Raw genomic sequence first — 25593 nt, forward strand, 5'->3', positions numbered from 1 at the left:
TAAATCTCATTTACACTCTTTTTTCTGATTTTCAGCCCTCTTAAGGTAAAGTCGCTAGCTAGGGATAAGGCACGAATTGACCTAGAGTGGGAGTTTGACCTTATGGAAGGATTCAACATTGAAAGGAGCCTTGATTTCCTCAAAACATACTCCCTTTAGTGGCCAATATATCCATTCTAAGGCTAAATTCTCTTGCCCTAGGTAGATTTTTCCCTAGGCTTTAACTTGGGGGCTTGTTGAAGGTTTCTTGGGTCATTTGATTCCTATTAATCATTGTTAGAAACCTTTTCTTGGCCCATTGATTCTAGGGTAATCCATTTGGCATGCTTTCTCTCAACCCCTAGATCAATTGTGCCCTAAATAGGCCTTATTAGAGGATGTGAATTACCTTTCCTAACTTATTGAGCCTTGTCCTTAAGAAGAGTTATCCTCAATAAGACTCTCTTGCCATCTTAATCCTTGTAGTTGAGATATCCTTAGGTGACTCATCCAAAGGGAAGCCTCCCATTGGTGAAAGTCCATAAAGAGTAGGAGGTAGTGGTTGTAGTGATAGTGGGCCATGTTACCCACCACCTATGGATGACACCCATTGGAGAAATTTTTCTCCTATATTGTCTTTAGCCGACAGCCAACAACCCCTTCAAGCCACCAAATAGCTCGATGTGCCACCATCTCCGCCACCTGAACCAACCATTATGTGCTCTCGCCCATCTATTATGATTGTATGTTTGAAGGTGGGCCTTCCAAACGCAAAGGTTGGGCTTTTCATTATGTAATTGAGTATTTTTGCTTGTTTATCATGGACACATCTAGACATGGATTAGTGGGGGGATTCAGCAGAAATAATGGGCTTGGTCTTTACTCTTGTCCCCTTGTCCAATTTGGTGGTTAGTCTCATATCCTAGTCTCGTGGGATCTCCTCTATTGGCTACTAGCGTTAAGAGTGGCACTACATGGGAAACCCCGATTTTAGTTGCGTGGTTCCGTTTCCCGACACCACGTATATCACTCCCCTCTGCTCAATAAAGCCCCATTTTCATATTTTCCCATCTGGCTCCACAGTTGTCCATTGGGTCCACAAGGAGTTACCTTCCCCTGCCCCTTGTCCACACTTTGGGTGGGCCTGGAATGATGCCTCGGAGGTTGATGCAACTAAAAGAAAAGAAAAAGCAATATTTGGCCAATTACAACAAGAAATATACCATAAAATGCAAAATATGGTTGGGGCATACAAATTTAGCACATGGGAAAAAGCCAAGCATGAGCTCTACCCCTATCATTATGGCCATCACCCTGGTTCCTAGGGCCCCTTTTGTGAGCCTCGTGCATTATTAAGGAACCCACATGATTGTCCCAACCTCTGGTGGCAATGACCTGCCCAACCTTAAGGGGGTAATCATTACTATATCTTACGTAGCATGCCCTCATTCCCTGGAGCCCCGAGTAGTTAAAAGAAAGAAAAATCAAGAAAAGGAAAAAGGCATATGAAGAAGGGTGGAAAAACAAAGGTCGGGGTAACTCGTACCACGATTTCTCCCCCCTTCATCTATACACCTATGTGTGGGCTTCCCCTCATTATTTCTACCCTTGTAAGTTGTACCATGGCATGTGGCTTGGCACCTTCCCTTGATTCCCCAATCCGTTCCATCATTATATCACATGACACCTGCCATTTGAGGGATGTACCACAGACCTATCACTCCCTTGGAGGCTAAAACCACATAATAGGGTCCTTAACTTCTTTATTGTGTCTGGAGACACCTATACATTCTAAAGCTTATTATGGAAGGGAATGCCACTATAAAGTGTCCACTTGGTTCCATGAATTGTAAGCTCATTTGCTCAATTATATTGATGAATTGTTGTAGTGGAAGGCAAGGAGACACATTGGATCTTATATAGGATTGTAGGTGAGTCTTCATCTTGGGGTTTGGTCTCCCTATACGGGGTCCAAGCCCTCCAGAGGGTCATATTGGCATTTGTAGGGTGTGCATTGAGAACCATGGACCTCCACTATAGCAGAGAGGAGATAACCACACAATCGGATCCTTCAGCTCCACTCAATGTATTAGTTTCTATAGCATCGGATGTGTTCTAGCCACGAAATTTGGCGGAGAGGCTAGAATACATGAAATCTCCAAAACCCATGAATCATTTCTAGAAATTCCACCTAGAAGTGTCTCAATTAGATTATTAGCCGTTTTTAAAATATTTCCTAAGTCTAAACTTAGGGAATATGGTTAATTAATCAGTATTAATTGAGATAAGGTGAGAATCATCTAAAAACTCACATGGATCGACTTCAATATGATATTAGCCATTGATTAAGATTTAATCTTGGCCGTTGGAGCTCCAACTATGGATTATAAGATGAATTTGATGGGCACTTGGAGAAGATATACCAAAACACCAAAAATTCCATTTCTTTGGCAGATTGAATTCCAGAGTAGCAGTAGTGAGGTGCAAGGACAATGAGGCTGGAGGAATATTTGCAGAGAGGCAGAAGTACCACAGTGAGGCTGACGCAGCGGCTGTGCAGAAGCCTCTAGAGTGCAATTCGATTTAGCTGGAGAGAAGCTGAGTTTCAGTTCCAGAGGTCGGGAAAGGGTTCCAAAAGGCTGGAGAGACAGTTTCTCAGCTAGTGGCAGATAGGACAGCTACAGGAGCAGCTGATTTATGCTGAGCGTGGTAGGTACTACGCTAGGGTGACGCAAGCCAGCATAGCTTGGAGCTGAATTCAGAGCCTGGATTTGCTTATGGGGTGAGGAAAATTCCTCACTAGAATTTGACAGTGTTTTTCTCTGTAGGATTTTCAAATTCGACATCCAGATTCTTGTACTCAGAATTTCACACTGCTGCATAATAATGAAATCCTCAGTTGCTACACTGGCTTTCCCAAGTTGGGTTTTTCCAAAGACAACTGTCCAAAAATAACAGTGTTAATTATTGTGTGTGTGCTAGTACTTTCTCAATTTCCAATGCTATTTTTCTTCTGTAGTTTATTTGTGAAGGTTGCAGTGTTATTTCTTTGATATTTGTTGTAGCAGATAAATTGTTAAAATAATTAACAATTAGAAAAATAAATTCTAGTTGTTGCAATTGGATTTCAGTTTTGGAATTTTCACATGGTATCAGGGCGTGATTGATCAGCCGAGAAGCTCAGAAGCAGAGAAGGAATTTCATTGTTCAGAGGGAGTAGAAAGCTGAAATTCATGAGGCAGCATAGTGCTTAGACAGGCAAGTCGAATTGTTGGGCCAACAGTTTGATTTTCAGTTGCAAGGGTGTAGAAAATTTGATTTTCCCAGGAGAGTGATTCCAGCAGTCATAGGGAGTAACTGCAACTCAGATTTTCGTTGAGCAGATTTCTAGTTGGATGCAGAGAGTTTTTGCAGCAGCAGAACTAGCATCGGGTGGAAGAGAAAAGCAAACACAGCAAAGGGAAAATTTCTCTTAGGGAACTTCAAGTCTCAGAAGTTTGATTTTTCCTTGCAAATTGGCAGTAGTTGTAAGTAGATCTTCTCACTCTAGAAGGGAGTGTGAGTAGTAGAGTAGTTGCCAAGCAAAAGGAAAGAGGGGATTTTCGACAATTTTCGAGATGGCCATTGCAGGGCTTAGAGATCAATATAGGTTGGATGGATCATCCAACTATCTCATCTGGAAGGCCAGGATGTCTTTACTTCTAGATGAATATGGCCTGAAAGCCTACATTGATAATGTAGCGGAAATTCCTCAGGATGTAGACCAGCTCAAGGAATATAGGAAGGAGATGGTGCAAGCAAAGTGTTTGATCTTGGATGGAGTTCAGGACCATATTGTCTCACATATAGCGGCCAAGGGAATGGCCAAAAATATGTGGAATGCTCTCTCCACACTATACCAAGGTACTTCCAAGCAACTGAAGATGTTCCTGGAGGAGAAGCTAAGATGCATCAAGATGCAGAAGGGGGAAGGCATAGATCCCTTCCTCACCAGGATTCAGGAGGTCCAAGACCAGCTTTTAGTTGTTGGGACAACGCGTCAACCTTCAGAGCTAGTGCGATTGGCACTCAAAAGTGTCTCAGAGGATTGGTAGGTCTTCGTCCAAAGCATATTGGGCAGAGACATGCTATCAAGGTGGGACAAAATGTGAGCCAATTTGCAGTAGGAGGAATTGAGACGAGCTTTATTGAAGAGCTCCATCAGTGGCAGTGGACAGAAGGTGGTGAAGGAGGAGGAGAATGTAGCCCTAGCATTTAAGGGTCCCAGTTAGGGGTAGGGGGAGCAGAGAAAGAAGAAGGACTTGTCTAAGGTCAAATACTTCAAATGTGGTGAGATTAGTCACTACAGCACGCAATGTCCTCTTAGGAAGAAGGACAAGTCGTAGAAGCAGGACCAGCAGGCAACATCAAGTAAGATCGACAAGTTGTCCTCCAGGTTGGAGAAAGACTTTGCGATTTTGGCAGCCATACCTCCAGGAGTGAGGTGGGGTGACTTGGAGTTGTAGCCCTAGAGAGCTACAAATTTGGGCAGGATTCTTGAGGATTCCACCTCATAGATCATTACCTCAATACAGGGGGGCCCACAATATTCAGTGGCAGGATGGATTAGTGGCAGTTGATGCAGTCAAAACCAGAGTGACTGTTGCAGACTAGTAGCAGTGAGATACTGATGCACGCAATTCAGAGTTGGCAGCAATGCAGAGTCAGCAGCAATGCATATACTTTAGTGACAGTCCAGAGGCTAGTAGCAGTCAGATTTTGGGAGATAGATGCATCATACTGAACACAGTTGATTCAGTATTTTGGATGCTTTTTAGTTGTAATAGTTGCAGTTGCAGATGTAGAGTTGGCAGCAGTATGACAGTGTCAACCGCAGCACAAATGCAGCATCAAAGTTGCGCAGTGGTTGGAGGGTAGTATAGCCAGATGTTAGCATCATGACATAGGTGATACAGAAACAGGGTGTTGTAGCAGCAGGATGCAGCATGAGTTGTTGAGCACTAGTTGGAGAGAACACAGTCATCGCTAAGAGGGAGTGTTAGTTTTTGTAGCATCAGATGTGTTCTTGCCACTAAATATGGTGGAGGGGATAGAATACATGAGATCTCCAAAACCCAGAAATCGTTTATGGAAATTCCACCTACAGGTGCCTCAATTAGATTATTAGTGGGTTTTTAAATATTTCCTAAGTCTAAACTTAGGGAATATAGTTAATTAATCAATATTAATTGAGATAAGGTGAGAATCATCTAGAAACTCACATGGATCGACTTCAAAATGATCCTAGCCATTTATTAAGATTTAATCTTGGTCGTTGGTGCTCCAATAGTGGATTATAAGATTTAGTCAATGGGCACTTTGATAAGATCTACTAGAACACCAAAAATTCGATTTCTTTGGTAGATCGATTTACAGAGTAGCAACAGTAAGCTACCGGAGAGCCAGAGATCGAAGCAGGGAGTGAGGGGCAGGGACAGTGAGGTTGGAGGAAGATTTCGAGATCCAGCAAGTGCATTTTCAAAGAGGCAGAAGTACCACAGTGAGGCTGACGCAGGGGCTACACAAAAGCCTCTAGAGGGCAGTTCGATTTAGCGGGGGAAGCTTATTTTCAGTTCCAGAGGCCAAGAAAGAATTCCCAAAGGCCGAAGATAGTTTCTCAGCTAGTGGCATACAAGACGGCTACAAGAGCAGCTGAGTATGGTAGACACTGCGCTAGGGTGACGCGGGCGAGCACAGAGGTAGTCCGGACGGCTCACTTGGAGTTGCAATTAGAGCCCATATTTGCTTGTGGGATGAGGAAAATTCCTCACTAGAATTTTCCAGTATTTTCTCTGTAGTATTTCCAGATTCAACATCCAAATTATTGTACTTTGAATTTCTCACTGCCGCATAATAATAAAACCTTCAGCTACTACACCAATTTTCCAAAGTTGGGTTTTTCTGAGGACAATTGTCCAAAAGTAATTGTGTTATTTATTATGTGTGTGTGCTACTATTTTCTCAGTTTCCAACACTATTTTTTCTTCCACATTTTATTTGTGAAGGTTGCAGTGTGATTTATTTGATATTTGTCGTAGTAGATAAATTGTTAAAATAATTAACAATTAGAAAAATAAATTCCATTTGCTGCAATAGGATTTCAATTTTGGAATTTTCACACAATGCTCGCTCGTGTTCCATTTCTTTGACGATGATGATGTACCTAGACCACCTTGCCCAGTTGACTACACACTTGGCAGTTTCTCCAGGGCCCAGATGAGGATGTGTCTCACCATGCAAGACATAGGGGGGGCTTGCATCACTGTTCCATCCCTTACACATGGGGTACAGGCTTGTTCGATCGACTTGGAGACCCATGAGGATGTTTTTGTGCCCCCACAACCACTTGAGAGCACCACATGTCATTTGCTTGGAGATCAAAGGGTCACCCCCTTCATCACTATTTTTTGGATCCCTTCCATCCATTTTGGCACATGTTGGACTTCACCAGGCCTTCCAATGGCCCTCCTAACTATTGTATTATCATTTCAGCCCCCCTGAAAGGCTTCTTTTTCATGTTATGGAGATATTTGGTGGGTTTGTCACCAATTAGGGTGTTATTTTGCACATTAGAGACACTTTTAGGGGTTTCTTAGGCTAATTAGATCCACTAAACTATTAGAGGCTCATATAAGTATAAGTGAGGCCTCATTTGTAACTGATACTCACTTGGATTTGGATCATTGTTTCTTCTGGAATTTCGCTATAGCTATTGAAGGATGAATTGGATATTCTTTAATGCAATTTGATGTTTGGGTTAATGCTATTCTATTTTGGAGCTTCTCTCTTGCAAATGTGATGGATGGATACACTTTTTATGCCATGTAAGTTTCTCTTTTATGCGAAATTTTCATCATATGTTTAACGTATGGAATATTGCATCATGATGCTGCTTATGCTCTAAATTATGTGAAAATCTTGAATCACTTTGGTAGTCTTGATCTATTACATGTGTTATTCATTAGGAAAGAAAAAGTGAATGTTCCTAGGGGTTGTCTTTGAAAACCTAACCCTAAAACTCCATTATTTGACAACTCAAAGTTTAAATCCTTGTTGTAGTTGGGTCGTTGCTCCATTAGGGCATGTGAAGTTGCAATTAGGCTCCTTGATAGAACAAAACCCTAAATCTATCTCATTCTTGACTTCATTCTCCCAATAGACTTGGCACCGGTCTTAGATCCTTGGTGATCACATTAACTTAATGAAACATCATTCTTTCACCTCTTTTCTTTGTCCCTTAGGGATAAGGAGAATTTCTAGGGCTTGGTGCGAAATTTTAGGGAGGGGGAATTTTAGGATTTTGTCTGGACAAGTTTGTTCATTTATGTCTCCTCTAGGCATCCTCTAGTTTGAATGAATTTCGACGGTAGAATTTTAAATATATTGATGCCCTAGCTATCACACCAAGAGGGAACCCTTCAATCTCCTTTGACTTGGGGATTTCTTGAAGGTTTGCACTTTGTAGTTCATCATTCAAAACCTTTTCTCTTAACTCTAGGTGACCATTAGATAAGCCTTTACCATGGTATATCTCTCAACCCTTAGTCTCTTATAGTATTTCTCTAAAGGGGTTTTTCGTGGAAGTCACCCTAGCTTCTCCCAAAGCTCACTCTTTAATTGAATCTTTCCATTGAATGATCCATCCTTGCCTCACTTTGAACCCTAGCATAAACACATTAATCACAAGTGAGGGATTTTGGAAGTTTTGATCTTAGGCATTTATCATTTTTGAATATTTTTAAACCCGAGGTCATCCTTCCCTCAAGCCTTTCTTGGAGATCCCTTCTTTTGCTTCTAAAACAAGCAACTAATTATATGAGCCTCTCCTTTAAATGGGCATTGGAAATCACATTGTGCATCATTATTGACCTCATCATTCTGGTTATTTCCTTATACCGGGACTCCTCCCATCGATGAAAGTCCGTAAAGAGCAGGCGACATTGACCAAGGTGACAGTGGGTCCTTGTCCCATTGTTGCCACTTGATCTAGTACTAGTAGTATTCCATTTGGAACCCCTCCTAGGACCCCTGCTAAATTAAGCAGTAACATTTTTGGCGCCATTGCCGTGGGACACAAGACGTGTGCCTTGTTCCCTTACAACATCATTGATATATCTTTTGGAAACTCTATTGGAAGAACGAAGCCCTAGTTCTTCATTGAAATTTAAGGTCAATGCTTATATGATCCAAGTGGATATTGGTGGCCACCCGCCTATTCCACTCGGAGCCACACCATTGTTTCTTTCAGTTTTTCAATTTCCTTAATTGTAGCACCGTTTATTATTTTTGGTAGTTTTTCGGGTCCTAAACTTCCGAAGTCGTTTTGAGGCCCTAAACGACGTTTTTGGGGAAAACTGCGAATACAAGTTATTAACTAAGTATTCGTTGTCAGCAGCTGTAATCCTCAGATATATCTTTCTAATGAGGTACTGTGTGCATCAAACGGAGATTATATGCCAACGTTACAACCCCAGGAAGTTGATGTACCAACTTACCCCAACGGGGCCCATAGTTTGTCATTTCATCTCCTAGGGTTAGGTTTTTGGATGTTTAGGGTTTTATATTGTCTCTCAATAATAATAGGCCTTCAAGCCTCATTGTAACACAGTTCAGAGGCATGTAACTGCCACATCTCTTCTCAAAGATAAGTTACCATTGCCCAAGTTAGTCTTATTTCCATTATGTTTGTAAGGATATTTCAATATTTGATATTAATGAAATGAAGTGTTATTTCTGTTGCATCTCTGTATTTATGGTTATATCTGTAATTTGTTGCACTCCTGTTTAAATCTGGATCAGTGGTATCAGAGCGGTCTACTCTTTCTTTGTTTTTCTTTGCATGTCCCCAACGAGGTTGGGGTATAAGGAGTTAGGGCTTGATCTGATTGAACCTTTGCAAGATCAGCCTCGCAAACCCTAACGGTCGCCCGTGGGGGAAGAAAAGAAATATGAGGGAGAAGGAGATCCTATCAAAATATTGTTCGAGGAGGCCCTTGAGAAACAAAGGAACGCGATGATGGATAAATTTGTTCAGATCCTTCAACGATTGCCCACCGACGACGCATCCACATCCAGCAGCCACTCTAGAGGCGCACTCCTTTTAAGGTACAAGTAAAATTTGACATTCCCATATTTGAGGGCCAAATAGATGCAGACGTCGTAGATAAATGGTTAAATCTGCTAGAAGGATATTTTTTTGTTCATGATTTTTCCAACTAGGAAAAGATTACTTTTGCTCTTCTCAAAGCCGCCCCCCACGCCAAGCACTGGTGGAAACCTACTGTGAGCAGAAGGATGAAAGTGCGCCCTCACTTTTTTCAGCCGCACCCACTTGGAATTCATTCAGGGACGCCATCAAGGAGCGGTACTACCCTATCGAGAGCTTTGAGGATAAATACATAAAGTGGACAATGCTACGACAGGGAAGATAGCAAGACGTGCTGGAGTTTATCAATGTTTTTCATACCCTTCGCACGAAGTTGGGTATCAAGGATTTTGAGAAACATTTGGTACTCAAGTACCGCAGCTGCCTACAGAGGTACATCTCGAATGAGATGGAGTTCCTGGAAATCTCCTCGCTCGGCACGGCATACCGATACGTTGTCAAGATCAAGCAGAAGCTTAAATAGAAAAAGCGATACTTTGGCTCTGCAAATCCGAAGCAAGGGAAAGGTGCCCCCAAACCGCAGAACAAAGGACAAAGCCAAGGCGGGGCGACCCAAGACAACCCGCCAAAGCCGCAAACAAAGAACAACACCGTGAAGCTAAAGAAGGACACAAGAATGTGGTGTGAGTTCCATAAAAGCTCCACTCACAACACAAGTGAGTGTCGAGCCAAGCAGTCACTAGTGGCCGAGCTGAAGGCTTCTGAATCAGATGTATGTTCCAACTCTAAGTCAGAATCCGACAAGGGGAATGACAAAGGGAAGCAGATTATTGTTGCAGAGCCCAACGCCACTGTTGCCACCACAAAGATCCAGAAGGAAGAACCTGAAGATCCAGAGGAGGAGGAGCGCCTCTTCCACTCCCAGATGTGGGTAAAGGGTTGCCCGCTACAGTTCATTATCGACAGCAGGAGCCAAAAGAACCTCATTTCAGCAGAGGTTGTGAAGCGACTAGGCTTATTGACCACAACACACCCAAACCATACACCATCAGGTGGCTTCACCAAGGACGGGATCTTCACGTCAGCCAGCAATATCACCTTCCATACAACATCAAGCCCTTCACGGATGAGCTATTATGTGACGTTGCTCCTCTTGATGTTTGTGATGTATTATTAAGTCAACCATACTTGTGGAAGCGACATGCTGTGTATGAGTCAAGGCCTCGCGTTGTTATTGTTACTTTGGGAAATAAATTTACAAGATACCGGAGGTAGCACTGCCTACTGCCATCTCTTTGGTTAATGCAAAACAATGCGGTAAGCTCATTTCCAAAAGAGGGAAATTTATTTTTCTGATGATATGCCCTCAGGGAAAGAAGAAGACGGCGGCCATGACCTCCAGACAGGGCCCCTCTGCACGACAAGAACAGATAGACAAGGTCATGGAGGAGTACGAGGACATCTTTACCTCCCCCGCAGGGGTGCCTTTGCACTGTCAGGTCAAGCACTCCATCGTTCTGACCCTAGGTGCATCGTTGCCCAATGGACCCATCTATCGACGCTCTGTTCTGGATAACGACGAAATCAAGAGGAAGATTCAAGAGCTGCTACAGAAAGGTCACATCCGGCTGAGTTTATCGCCTTATGGGAGCCCGATCATGTTGGTACAGAAGAAGGATGGGACTTGGAGACTCTGTATTGACTATCGGACGCTAAAAAAGATCACTGTCCGGAATAGGTACCTGGTCCCATAGACTGATGACCCTCTGGACCAACTCAAGGGGGCAAAATATTTCAGAAAGATCAACTTGAAGTCCGGATATCACCAGGTACCAATCGAACCCTCCGATGTGTGGAAGACTGCCTTCAAATCCACTGAGGGCCTTTTTGAATGGCTGGTTATGCCTTTCGATTTCACAAATGCTCCTGCAACCTTCATGAGGCTGATGGATGACATTTTGCGGCCATTCACCAACTCATTTGTAGTGGTATACTTGGATGACATCTTGATCTTCAGCCAGAGTTGGGAAGAGCACCCCCATCACATCCGATAGGTTCTCCAAACACTGCAGCAACACAAGCTTGTGCCAATTTGGAGAAATGCACTTTTGGCATAACCCAGGTTCAGTATTTGGGATACATTATTGATGAACGGAGGGTGCACATGGATCCAGCTAAGATCCAAGTCATTCGGGATTGGCCAGCCCCAACCACTCTGACAGAGCTCTATAGCTTTTTGGGTCTTGCCAATTTTTACCGCAGGTTCGTGTTGGGGTTTTCTCATATCACTTCGCCCTTAAGTCAAGTCACCAAGGGAGGAGAGAAAGCAAAATTATTTTGGTCTAAATCTCAACAGAAGGCATTCGCAGAGTTGAAACATCATCTCTGCTCTGCACCAGTGCTCACATTACCAGACTTGCAACAACCATTTGAGATCGAGAGAGATGCCTCTGACTATGCTATTGGGGCAGTCCTTACTCAACAGGGGCATCCAGTGGCATATCACAGTGAGACACTTTCAGACACAGTCGGAAGTATCCCACTTATGACAAAGAGATGTATTCCATTGTGCAGGCTTGCCGATAATGGAAGCATTACATTTTGGGGAAGGAAATGGTAATCCACACAAACCACCGACCCTTGCAGTTCATATAGACACAAGAGAAGTTGCAGAATGATCGCCATCAGAAGTGGTCCACATACCTGCAACAGTTCCATTTGAATATCAAGTACAAGAAGGGCAGCACCAATAATGTTGCAGACTACCTTGTAAAAATTTCTGTTTTCCCACCCCGGTTTTCAGTTTCTCCATATTTCTCCCATGTAGTTAAATGCCCATTCCCATAACCATACATTTAACAAACTGAAAAAAAAAATATTGCTGAAAACACAAATTCTAGAATTTTTTCAGAACGCTGGAAATTGCAGAATTAAAAATCAGCAATCAAAAACAGCCATTAAAACACATTAAAACACTGATATTTTTGGTCAACTTGACCCTGGAAAAACCCCCTACAACTCTTGGGGAAAACCAGTTTGAGAGCTCTTCTTTATTTCTGAAAATTGCCTTTTTACAGTGAGAATTATTCAGCGAAAAATCAGCGAGCAAATTTACAACTTATCTCCTTTCCCGTGCCTCACAGCAATCTGGAAATTACAGCAAACAGGACAACAATAAATGATGTACGGCCTCCGTTTTGTGTGCAGAAAAATCAGCAAACTGCTTCTCGATTTTTGTGCAAAAATCTGCCTTTCACTATGTGTTGAATCAGCTGTACAAATCTGCTCAACTGCTACCTTGGAATGTGTGCCAAGCTGCTGTCTCCTTCTCCTCCCTGCTCAGAAATCTCTCTTGCTCTCCTTCTCCCAATCTGCTCATGAAAGAATGAATGACCTTTTCCTCCTTTTCCTCCCTTAATATAACTCCAAGTGACTTTTGGGTGATCCAAGTGACTTTTGGGTGATCTATAAATCCAATGGCTGAAATAGATTTAAATCAATGGCTGAGATTAAATGCTCATTTAAATCTCACTTTCTATTTTTTAATTCACCCCACTTTAATAAAGACCCACTTAGTTATTTATTTCCAAAGTCACTTTTCCTTTCTAATTTTTCATTGACTTTATAAAAGTCACTTTAAAATTAGACTTAGTAACTTTATCACTTAAAGTCACTTTTAAATTAGATTTAACTTTATAAAATTATAAAGTCACTTTAGGAGAAAAATTAAATTCTTTTGGACACTTTTCCCTAGGCCAAATATCAAAGCCTAAGGGAACCGCCTGTCCTCCGGTACCAAATTTCAACACTCCCTCTTATCGAGGAAGGTGTTCCTCACCACACCCATCTTGTCTCTGAAGTAGACATGCTTGCCCCGTGGTAAGGCTTTGGTAAGGATATCTGCAACCTGCTCATCAGTGGAAATATACTCAAGCTTCACAGCTCCCTTCTGAACATAGTCTCTGATGAAATAATATCTGATCCCGATATGCTTTGACCTGTCATGAAATACTGGATTCTCCGTGAGTTTAATGCAACTCTGATTATCACAGTAAATCACTGAAGGTCTCAACGGCTGAACAAATAAGCCAAACAACATATTGCGAAGCCAGATAGCCTCACAACTAGCTAGACTGGCTGCCATATACTTTGCTTCCGCTGAACTCAGTGCTACTGACTGCTGCTTCCGGCTGAACCATGACACTACTGCTGAACCCAACCCAAAACAGCACCTTGAAGTGCTCTTCCTATCAGAAGCACAACCTGCCCAATCAGAATCAATGTATCTTGCCAATCTCACTCCATCTCCCTGCCTGTAGTCCAGACCATAATCCACTGTCCCCTGCAAGTACCGCAAAATGTGTTTTGCAGCCACCCAGTGAACCTTCCTAGGCTCACACATAAACTGACTCATCGTGTTGACTGCAAAACAGATATCTGGTCTAGTGTTGACCAAATACATCAAGGAACCAATCAGCTGCCTGTACAATGTGGGATCCACCAACTCGGAATCCGAAGCATGAAGCTTCTTCCAGTTGGTGATCATCGGTGTTGACATGGGTCTACAATCCTCCATGTGGAATCTGCTAAGGATGTCCACAATATACTTCCCCTGCCCCAGGAATAAATGCCCCTCCTCCTGCCACACCTCCAAACCCAAAAAGTAATGCATCAGGTCGATGTCCTTCATCTCAAACTCCGCCGCAAGATCTCTCTTGCAGTGCTCTATGAGTCTCTCTGCACCTGTAATGATCAAGTCATCCACATACAACACCAGAATGAGAGGCTCCTCACCAATCACAATAAAGTAAAGGTTCGGATCTGCCTCACTCTTTGTGAAACCCATCCCCTACAAGTATGTATCTATTCTGGAGTACCAAGCTCTGGGAGCTTGCTTCAGGCCATAAAGGGCCTTCTTCAGTCTGCACACATGGGACTCCTTCCCATGCACCTCAAAGCCCTGTGGCTGCTCAATGTACACCTCCTCCTGTATGAAGCCATTGAGAAATGCGGTCTTCACATCCATCTGGTGGATCTTCCAACCCATCTCTGCTGCTATCGATATAATGGAGCGGATCGAAGTATATCGAGCCACGGGAGCGAAGGTCTCCTCATAATCAACTCCCTCTACCTGGGAGAACCCTCTAGCCACAAACCTCGCTTTGAATTTCTCAATGCTGCCATCTGCAGCATGCTTTACCTTGTAAAGCCATCTGGAAGTAACCACGGATTTGCCCTCAGGCCTCGGCACCACCTCCCAAACATCATTCTTCATGATAGAAGAATACTCCTCCTGCATGGCCTCTCTCCAGACCTGCTGGCTAGCTGCCTCCTCATAGCTAGAAGGCTCAAAGTCAAGGATGCTGGTAACCATCGCCATATAGCTACAAAACCTCTCAGGTGGTCTACTCTCTCTGACCGGCCTCTTCGGCTCAGCAACAGATGTGGCATATCTCAAGGTGTCCTGAAGCCACTTGGGCTTCCTCTTCCCTGAGTGCACTTCTCCCACAGGAGAATGAAACTCCTCCTCCTCATCATCATCAGTAGCCTGAACTCCTGACTGTCTGTCTACTGTCCTCCTGCCTGCACCTGAACCTGTAGAAGCTGAGGTACCGTGTGAACTGTCCATCAGTGGACTCCCTAGTGAACTGCTCTGTGAACTGCTCTGCATGCTGCCCGGAGCACCACCCCTCTGGCTCGATGAGCCACTGCTCACTGACGGACCTGACATCCTCATAGATGTACCTGCGGATCCTCCTGATCCCTGCCCACTAGATCCCTGCGACTGACTCAACTGCTGCTGAGGGTCTGGCTGATCCAGATACTCTAACTCCCGTGACCTCCTAAAGGCCCTGTCCTCCTCGAACTTCACATCCCGTCTGACAACAACTCTCCTCTGTGCAGGAATGTAAATCCGAAAGGCCTTTGAGGTCTCACTGTAGCCCACAAAGATACCCTTCTCTGCGGTGGGCTCTAGTTTGGTCCTCTTCTCCTTGGGTATATAGGAGTATGTAATGCATCCAAAGATATGAAGATGACCAAGATCAGGCTTCTTCCCAGAGAAAGCCTCCTCCGGAGTCATGTGCCCCAAGGCACGATGCGGACTCCTGTTCTGCAAGTAAACAGCTGTGTTGCAGGCTTCTGCCCACAAGAACAATGGCAACCCCTGATCATGTAACATGGCTTTGGCAGCCCCTATGATGGATCTGTTCTTCCTCTCTGCAACTCCGTTCTGCTGGGGGTTGTAAGGAACAGTGAACTCCCTCCTAATGCCTGCCTCTGCACAATAGTCAACAAACTCTCCAAGGGTGTACTCTCCTCCATTGTCCGACCTCAAGGACTTGATCTTTCGACCTGTCTGAGTCTCCACAAGAGCTCTGAACTCCTGAAACCGCTTGAAGACCTCACTCTTGGTCTTCAAAAAATAAATCCAGGTCCTCCTGGAGTGATCATCAATGAATAACACATAGTACTCATATCCACTCAAGGAAACATGAGACATCCGACCGCTCACATTGGAATGAATCAAATCAAGTATCCCCGTCGCTCTGCTGTCACTGCTGGGAAAAGGGGATTTGGCAAACTTGCCCATCGCACAACCTCTGCAAGTATCAAAGTGATCAGTACTGAAATCTGGCACACCTGTAGTGATCTCCCGCAATGTCCTCAAGGCTCCATGATACATATGTCCCATCCTGCGGTGCCAAATCTCACACAGCTCAGAACTGCTAGCTCTGCTGTCGGTACTACTGCTCAATGCCAAAAGGGGTTGGAATGCAAACTTGTACACCTTTGCATGGCGTACACCTATCACTCTAGCTGAATTAGCTGGAGTGCCCCTAGAATACATCAACACCTGTCCTCCCCTGAACAGTACCTCATATCCTCTGTCCTCCAAAGTTGAGACGGATATGAGGTTCTTCCTCATCCCTGACACATAAAGAACCTCTGACACCTTCAAGGGAGGTTTGGACTCCCTCTGAAATGTCACTGTCCCCACCCCGACTGCTCTAACAACTCTGTCATCACCGAGTACTACCTCAATATCAGTGCCACTCTCTGAAAGCTCTGAGAAGTACTCACGAACTCCTGTCATGTGACGTGAAGCCCCACTGTCCACATACCAGATACCTGTAGATGCTCCGCTAATCAAGGGAAAAGCATGCTCCCTCTGAACCTGTGTGGTAGGTGATCCTGCACTAGAGGACTCACACGTAGTGAACGCAAACTCCCGATCAAAACGACCTGCAAAGTCCTCAATCTCAGCTGAAGCTGCCACAACCTGGTTCTTCCCCTTCTTCTTCTTCTTCTCCGGACACACAACTGCATAGTGTCCCATCTTTTGACAATTCCAACACTTCACCTTGGAATAGTCCTTCTGTGTGTTCCCCTGTTTACCTTTACCTTTGCCTTTGCCCCCACCACTGCTTGTGGAAGCCTGCTTCTTCCCTTTGCCTTTCTTGCCTCCTGCCACCAGTGCTACATCCTCATCCTGCTCAACTAGCTTGGCTACCCCAAGCTGACCTTTCTTGATCTCTGTCTGAATGCAATCATCCCAAAACCTCTCCCATGTGGGAAGGGTCTCACGTGCACAAACCCCATCAGCAAAGTTCAACGATGAACGGGGGAGGCCATTCACTGCAATACGCACCAACTCAGTGGATGGAATGGCCTCTCCAATCGCTGCCAACTCATCTCTCACATTGGTAATCTTTGTGAGATATCCAGCTGCACTATCATTCCCCATCTTAATGTTCTTCAGCTTCTCCTTCAGGACCATCTTCCGGTTCTCATTGGTACTCTGGTAGAAATTGAACAATGCTGTCCACATCTCATGGGCATTGCTCTTTCCTCTCACATGAGGAATGCAATGGTCTTTGATTCCGTCTAGAATCAGGCTCTTACCCTTATTGTTCTTCTTTTTATACTCAGCCAACTGAGTAACATCAGTGGGCACAACAACAGGGTTCTGTGCGATATGCACCATGATATCCCAGACTTCTGCCTCCTCAAAGATACTCTGCATTCTCTCATTCCAAACACTGTAATTTGTATGCCCATCCAACCTATCCTCCACCCTCAATCCCAATGACATCCTGCTATCCTAAAACTGAAAAATAGCACTGCTGTAGTAAAGATAAAACTGCTGTTTATGAAAAAATCAGCTTGCTGGAATTTTCTGAGTGAAAAATCAGCAACTGTAATTTTTCTTTTTTGCTGTCCCAAACTGCCCTTTAGCACTCAAGCTCTGATACCATGTAGAAATTTCTATTTTCCCACCCCGGTTTTCAGTTTCTCCTTATTTCTTCCATGTAGTTAAATGCCCATTCCCATAACCATACATTTAACAGACTAAAAAAAATAAATATTGCTGAAAACACAAATTCTGGAAATTTTTCAGAATGCTGGAAATTGCAGAATTAAAAATCAGCAATCAAAAACAGCCATTAAAACACATTAAAACACTTATATTTTTGGTCAACTTGACCCTGGAAAAACCCCCTACAACTCTTGGGGAAAACCAGTTTGAGAGCTCTTCTTTATTTCTGAAAATTGCCTTTTTACAGTGAGAATTATTCAGCAAAAAATCAGCAAGCAAATTTACAACTTATCTCCTTTCCCGTGCCTCACAGCGATCTGGAAATTACAGCAAACAGGACATCAATAAATGTTGTACGGCCTCCGTTTTGTGTGCAGAAAAATCAGAAAACTGCTCCTCGATTTTTGTGCAAAAATCTGCCTTTCACTATGTGCTGAATCAGCTGTACAAATCTGCTCAACTGCTGCCTTGGAATGTGTGCCAAGTTGCTGTCTCCTTCTCCTCCCTGCTCAGAAATCTCTCTTGCTCTCTTGCTCTTCTTCTCCCAATCTGCTCATGAAAGAATGAATGACATTTTCCTCCTTTTCCTCCTTTAATATAACTCCAAGTGACTTTTGGGTGATCTCTAAATCCAATAGCTGAAATAGATTTAAATCAATGGCTGAGATTAAATGCTCATTTAAATCTCACTTTCTATTTTTTAATTCACCCCACTTTAATAAAGACCCACTTAGTCATTTATTTCCAAAGTCACTTTAAAATTAGACTTAGTAACTTTATCACTTAAAGTCACTTTTAAATTAGATTTAACTTTATAAAATTATAAAGTCACTTTAGGAGAAAAATTAAATTCTTTTGGACACTTTTCCCTAGGCCAAAGATCAAAGCCTAAGGGAACCACCTGTCCTCCGGTACCAAATTTCAACATACCTCAGCCGACCCCCGATCATGGCGTTAACCACCGTGCTCAACTCTTGTGGGCACGAGACTTCTGATTGGCCACTTCTCTACAAAAGTGACCCAGAATTCGGCCACACATACCAGACGCTCTTGGAGGGTCAGCAAGTGCCAGAATTTCACCTCCAGGATGCACTGTTATGCCACCTGGGACACCTTTGTGTTCCTTCAAGCGAGCATGCCAAGATGATTTGGGAAGCACACTATAGTTGGTTCGCTAGACATTTTGGGGTCGAGAAAACAGTGGCAGTACTGCAGAAGTATTTCTAACGGCCGAATCTTCGACAGGATGTTGGGAAATAGATCAGATCCTACACTCTTTGCGCCATTTCCAAACTGACCATCAAGAAGCAAAGCCTCTATACTCCGTTACCTACCCCTAATCGACCTTGGGAATCCATCTCCATGGATTACATATCGGGTCTTCCTTTTACTAAGCATGGCAATGACTGTGTTTTTGTGGTCGTCAATGGATTCTCGAAGATGGCCATTATGGCCGCCTGCAAGAAGAATATCACAACAGAAGCCACTACTAAAATCTTCTTTAAATGAGTGTGGGTACACTTTGGGATCCCACAGTCTATCATCTTAGATCGGGACAGCAGGTTCATCAGTACATTTTGGTCCAGTCTCTGGTCGATGCTGGACACCAAGCTCACTAAGTCCATAGCTTTCCATCCTCAAACTGATGGCCAAACAGAGGTCATCAACAGGATGATCGTACCCATTCTACAGATGTACAACTCAAAGCATCCACACACATGGGATGAGAGCCTCCCCTATGTCTAGCACAACTATAACCGGGCTCTCCACAGCTTGACTGGCCACAACCCTTTTTGGGTGGGCTTGGGATTCCAGCCACTATGTCCCATTGATGTAACCATACCATTTGCAACTACTTGGCAGATTCAGATCATGTCGAGTCCGAAGTTGACAAGGCAAACAACTTCATTGAGCACATTCAGCACATCCACCAATAGGTCCATGACATCTTGGATAGAGCCAATGCTAAGTACAAGCAGCGACATGATCAACATCAGGTGCCACACAAGTTCCAGGTGGGCAACAAAGTTTGGCTACATTTGCAGAAGGAGCACCTCGCTGGGCCCCACCGCAAGCTTCACCCGCTCCGATATGGGCCATACACCATCACCAAGGCAGTAGGGGACAATGCCTTCGAGCTCAATATTCCACCATTCCTTGGTCTACACCCAGTGTTCAATGTGGACCGCCTTCAGCCCTACTTTCCACCATTGTTGGACACATCTAACATTGCAGAACAACTCACACCAACAAAGTTAAACCCAGACTGCATGGAACAAGCCACAACTGATCAGATCATGGACACACAGATCAAGAACACCCGACAGCAAAGGATCCAACTATATCGAGTTGTCAAAGCAGGCCAACTCCTTCACCAGGGAAAGTGGCTCATGAGGACCAAGTTCAACAGAAGTTTCCTCATCTCATGGAGGAACTCAACGCAATGGGGACCATTGCTTCTTAAGAGGGGAGGAATGATCCAGGTGGATATTGGTGGCCACCCACCTATTCCACTTAGACCCCCACCATTGTTTCTTTCAGTTTTTCAGTTTCCTTAATTGTAGCATAGTTTACTACTTCTGGCAATTTTTAGGGTCCTGAACTTCTAGAGCCATTTTGAGGCCCTAAACAATGCTTTTTGGGAAAACCACTGGGTGGCGAATATGATTTTTCAACTTGGTATTCGCTGTCAGCAGTTGTAATCCTCAAATATATATTTCTAACGAAGTACTGTGTGCGTCAAATGGAGATCGTATGTCAAAGTTACGACCCCAGGAAGTTGATGTACCAACTTACCCCTACGGGGCCCATAGTTTGGCATTTCATCTCGTAGGGCTAGGTTTTTGAATGGTTATGGTTTTCCATTGTTTCTGAATAATAAATAGGTCTTCAAGCCTCATTGTAACATAGTTTAGAGGCATGTAGTCGACACATCCCTTCTCAGAGATAAACTACCATCGCCCGAGCTAGTCTTATTTCCATTATGTTTATAAGCATATTTCAGTATTTGATATTAATAAAATGAAGTGTTATTTTTGCTACATCTCTGTATTTATAGTTATATCTGTAATTTGTTGCGCTCCTGTTTAAATCCGGATTATTGTAGGGTGAAGCAAACATCCCTCTAAGTATTTCAAGTTCACATTGGTGACTCCATATCTAAAATCTTATAAAAAATTGCATGGCAATAAATGGATCATTGGAGAGGCCTATTTTATATTTTTCGAGATGATGATCCGTGACCCAATGATCATGATGTCATTAGTAGCCAAGAGGAGTTTGATACCCCTCTTAATGAATCTCTTGGGAGCCATGAAATTGAGGAGCTTTCCCAATGCCCTAAAAGGGGGGTGTGGTTCTTTCCAAGATATGATGATTCTAGTCCACCTTTTTCTTTCCTCGATAATCAAAGGTGATATGATTGTGGATGTGTATGAGCCTTCTATCTCTTCATGCCATGAGGAGCATTTATCTGAGATATCTATTCATCGAAAGTTTATGAGCTTGGTTGTTGAGTTGTCCATATTCTCATTGCAATAAAGGTTGCATGAGTTGAATTCCTCTTTCCCCTCTTCATCAATGACCCTTGATGCATGGTCCTCAAATGTTCCTGCCCCCCACCCTTACCATTCATCGAGCAAATATTGCAATGGGAAACATAATGTTTGGGTACCCTCCCTCATAATGGTTCATAAGGGAAAGTGCTTTTATATTGACTTAATCATATGTTGGTTGCATTGATTGTATGACTATACTTAGCATTTGCACAATGTAGCCATGCCTGTTAGTGTATGCATTGCATATTGATTTTTGCATAGTTAACATCATCATATTATGTTCTCATGCTAGATTAAGTGCATTTAGTTTGGAATTGCATTTAGAATTAAATTTTGCTTCTTGTTGAATGTTATGGCCTAACAAAAGCATGGGTGATCATAAGACGCCAAAAAAACATGCTGCCCTGTGTGCTTAGTCTTTGATGTGTAGGTAACAGGTCTACGGTCCCAAGAGATTGCTAGTGTTCTCATGATCTTAAATTTCAAGTACGTTCGTTCACTCTAACTGAGAGACCATATCCAATTGGAGCGAGATGTTACCCACCACCTGTGGGTGACACCCATAAGAGAATTTGTTCTCCTATATTGTCTTCAGCCGGCAGCCAGCAACCCCTTGAATCCACCAGATAGCTCGATGTGCCGCCATCTCCACCACCTGAGCCAACCATTATGTGCCCTCTCCCATCTGTTATGATCATACGTTTGAAGGTGGTCCTTCCAATCCAAACCCAAAGGTATGGCTTTTCATTATGTAATTGGGAATTTTGCTTACTTATCATGGACACATTTGGACATGGATTAGTGGGGGGGATTCAGAGGAAATAATGGGCTTGGTCTATACTCTTGTCCCCTTGTCCAATTTGGTGGTTAGTCTTGTATCCTAGTCGTGTGGGATCTCCTCTATTGGCTACTAGCTTTAGAGGTGGCACTACATGGGAAACCTCGATTTTGGTTGCGTGGTCCCATTTCCCAACACCACATATATCACTCCCCTCTGTTCATTATAACCCCATTTTCATATTTTCCCATCCGAGTTCACATTTTTCCATTGGGTCCACAAGGAGTTAGCTTCCCCCTCCCCTTGTCCACACTTTGGGTCGGGCCTAGAATGATGCCCCGGAGGTTGATGCAGCTAAAAGAAAAGTAAAAGAAATATTTGGCCACTTACAACAGGAAATGTACCATAAAATGCAAAAGATGTCCAGGACATCCAAATTTAGCACGTGGGAAAAAGCAAAGCATGAACTCTACCCCTATCATTATGGCCATCACCCTGGTTCCTAGGGCCCCTTTTATGAGCCCCTTGCATCATTAAGTAACCCATGATTGTCCTAACCCCTAGTCGGCAATGAACTGACCAGCCTTAAGGGGGTAATCATTGTTGTATCTTACGTACCATGCCCTCATTCCCTGGAGCCCCGAGCAGTTAAAAGAAAGAAAAAATAAGAAAAGGCAAAAGAAAAATGAAGAAAGGTGGAAAAACAAAGGCCGGGGTAACTCATGTACCACGATTACTCTCTCCATCTATACACCCATGTGTGGGTTTCCCCTCATTATTGCTACCCTTGTACCATGGCATGTGGCCTAGAGCCTTCCTCTGATGCCCCAATCTGTTCCATCATTATATCATATGACACCTAACATTTGAGGGATGTACCACAGACCTGTCACTCTCGTGGAGGCTGAAACCAGCTAATGAGGTCCTTGATTAACCTCTTTATTGTGGCTGGAGACACCTGTATATGTTGATTTGGGGTAGCATCGAATGTGCTCTAGCTATGAAAAGTGGTGGAGAGGCTAAAGCACATGAGATCTCCAACACCCAAAAATGGTTTGGACAGATTGTACCCAGTTTGGGAGATATTAAAATAATTAATATTTTTAATGGAGTTCCTAAGTCCAAACTTAGAAAAATAAAACATTAATGCATATTAATATAAAACTGGGTTAGAAGGTTCTAAAAGACATGGATCAAACCAAATCTAATCTTAGTCATTGATCAGAGATGTAATCTTGATCGTTGAAGACTCGATAGAAAAAGTATAAGAGGAGGCTTGAGGGTCAGTTGGAGATACACCAGAGTGATTAGTCATTCGATTTTCTAGAGCGGGGTTTGCTAAGAGAAATTGAATCAGTGATCAGAGTTGCAGCGAGGGGCAGTGAGTACGAGGCAGAGAGGCAGAGATAGTGCCGAAAGACCAGCGCAGAAGCAGAGAGGTAGACGCAGAGCCAGAGGGAGCCACGCAGAGGCCAGCAGTGACTACGCAGAAGCCAAAAGGGCATGCGTCATCCATGTAGAGGCTGCACAAGTGACGCAAAGAGCCAGAGAGGCTACACAAAGCCTCAGAGGGCTGACATAGAACTTCAGATTGTGCTGGAGAGGGTTTCGTGGGGCAGACTTTCAGAATATCTGCTTCTGAAGAGAGGTATTACTGCCAAGTTGATTTCTTTGTCGGGTGAGCCAGTTTTGCACCCAGTTGTACTCAAGAAAAGTTGCTTAATAATAAAACCCTCAGAACTGTTGCACCCGTTTTACCAAGTTGGGTTTTTCAAGGGACGATTGTCCAAAAATAATGGTGTCACTTGTGTGTTTGTCTATTTCTTTCAGTGGTTCATTTATAGATAGTTGAGACTGTATTGTGTTTATTTAAGTGTTTATATGGTTAAATAACTTGGTAGCAGTGTTGTTAAAATCGCGATAAAATCGCGATTTTATCGGAAAATCGCGATTTTTTCCTCTGCCCTATCAAATCGCGATTTTTATCCGTAAAAATCGCCACTTTTTTTTTATACCGATTTTTATCGAAAAAATCGCGATTTTTTCGAAAAAATCGCGATTTTTAATGAAAAAATCGGCAGAGGCGCGGGCAGCGGGCTTTTTATATGCAAAATCGATTTTTTTTTTTATTCATTGTGCTGTCCGTGCGGAGGAGGAGGAGAAGAGGTGAGGGAGAGGAGCTGAAGGGTTTCCGTCGGATTTGGGAGCGAATCCAAGCATTTTTAGGAGGAATCCAAGCCAAGATCACCAATTTGTCCATAAAAGAGGTATGTAGATTAATTTTTTTTGGTTTTGCTTCTATAAAAACTTTGGTTTTCATTGTTTTTAAAGAATTTTTTGAAATTTTTCATTGATTTGGGATGGGTAATTTGTTATGACTATGAGAACCAATTTTTTATTTTTATTTTCTCATTTTTTTTAAACATTGTTTATTTTTTTTGAATTTTCATTGTTTTTTGGCATTTGCCATTGGCATTTGGTTGGGTAACTTGGGTTTAGAAATTGGGATTTTGGAAATAATTAACTTGTAATTTTGTAAATGCTAAATTGTAATTTGTATTATGTAATCCTAAATTCCTATTTCCTAATCCTTATTTTTGAATTTTTCCATAGGTTTGCAAATTCAAAATTCAAAAACAAACATGCCAAGGAAATTGGATCCTTTCTGGGAATATGGTGACCCTAAAACTCCGAATGATAGACAAAACTTGTATTGCAAGTTGTGTGGAAAGGAAATATTCGGGGGGGTGTACAGGTTGAAGTTCCACCTTGCACAAATCCTTGGACATGATGTGGGGCCCTGTCTAAATACAAATGCTGAAATTATCCAAAAAGCCATGAGAGCATTGGGAGAATTAGAGCACACTAGAGAGGCCAAAGAAGAACTCAAAAGGCAACTAAAAAGGTCAGTTGAAGGAAGTGGGCCAAGTGGCACTGGTTCTACTGCAGCGTCAGTCAATCCGGTAGCTGCATCATCATATTTTGTTCCTCGAACCACACCTGGTTCACAACCAACTATTGGTTCAATGCTAAAAAGAACTGAAAAAGAACAAGCTAACAAGTTGATGACAAAATTTCTCCTCTGGAGTGATATTCCTTTCAGCATTATAAGGAATAATCCATTTTTCCAACCTACTGTTGATGCTATTGCCAGTGTTGGCCCGGGGTACAAAATCCCTTCTCTTCATGATTTCAGAGGCCGGCTTCTTCAAGATGAAAAGCGTGACTGCACCCAAAGATTGGAGGATTTTAGGGCATCATGGGCACAAACAGGATGCACTGTTATGTCAGATGGTTGGACTGACCAAAAGGGGAGAACCCTTATAAACTTCTTGGTTAGTTGTCCCAAGGGGACTATGTTTATCAAATCTGTTGATGCAACTCATCAAATCAAAGATGCAAAAATTTTATGTGATTTGTTGGATGTGTTTATTTTGGAGGTGGGTGCAGAAAATGTTGTCCAAGTCATAACGGACAATGCTGCAAATTATGTTGCTGCTGGTAGAATGCTTATGGACAGGCATCCTGCTTTATTTTGGACACCTTGTGCTGCCCATTGTATTGATTTGATGTTAGAGGACATAGGGAAAATTCCCTTTGTCAAAGAGGTTGTTGACTCATCAAAAGCATCACAAAATTTATTTACAATCACACATCTGTGCTTAGCTTGATGAGAAAATGCACCAACAACAAAGAGTTGGTGCGCCCCGCCATTACACGGTTTGCGACGAGTTTCATATCTCTTCAATCCCTCTTGAATTTTATGTGGGATTTGAAGAGAATGTTTCTTTCAGAGGAGTGGCGTGCTTCGTCA

The sequence above is a fragment of the Pinus tabuliformis genome, chromosome 3_1 (assembly GCF_031772625.1).
Source record: "Pinus tabuliformis cultivar Carrire ecotype Pingquan chromosome 3_1, CPIR1, whole genome shotgun sequence".
In the NCBI taxonomy this organism is placed as follows: Eukaryota; Viridiplantae; Streptophyta; class Pinopsida; order Pinales; family Pinaceae; genus Pinus; species Pinus tabuliformis.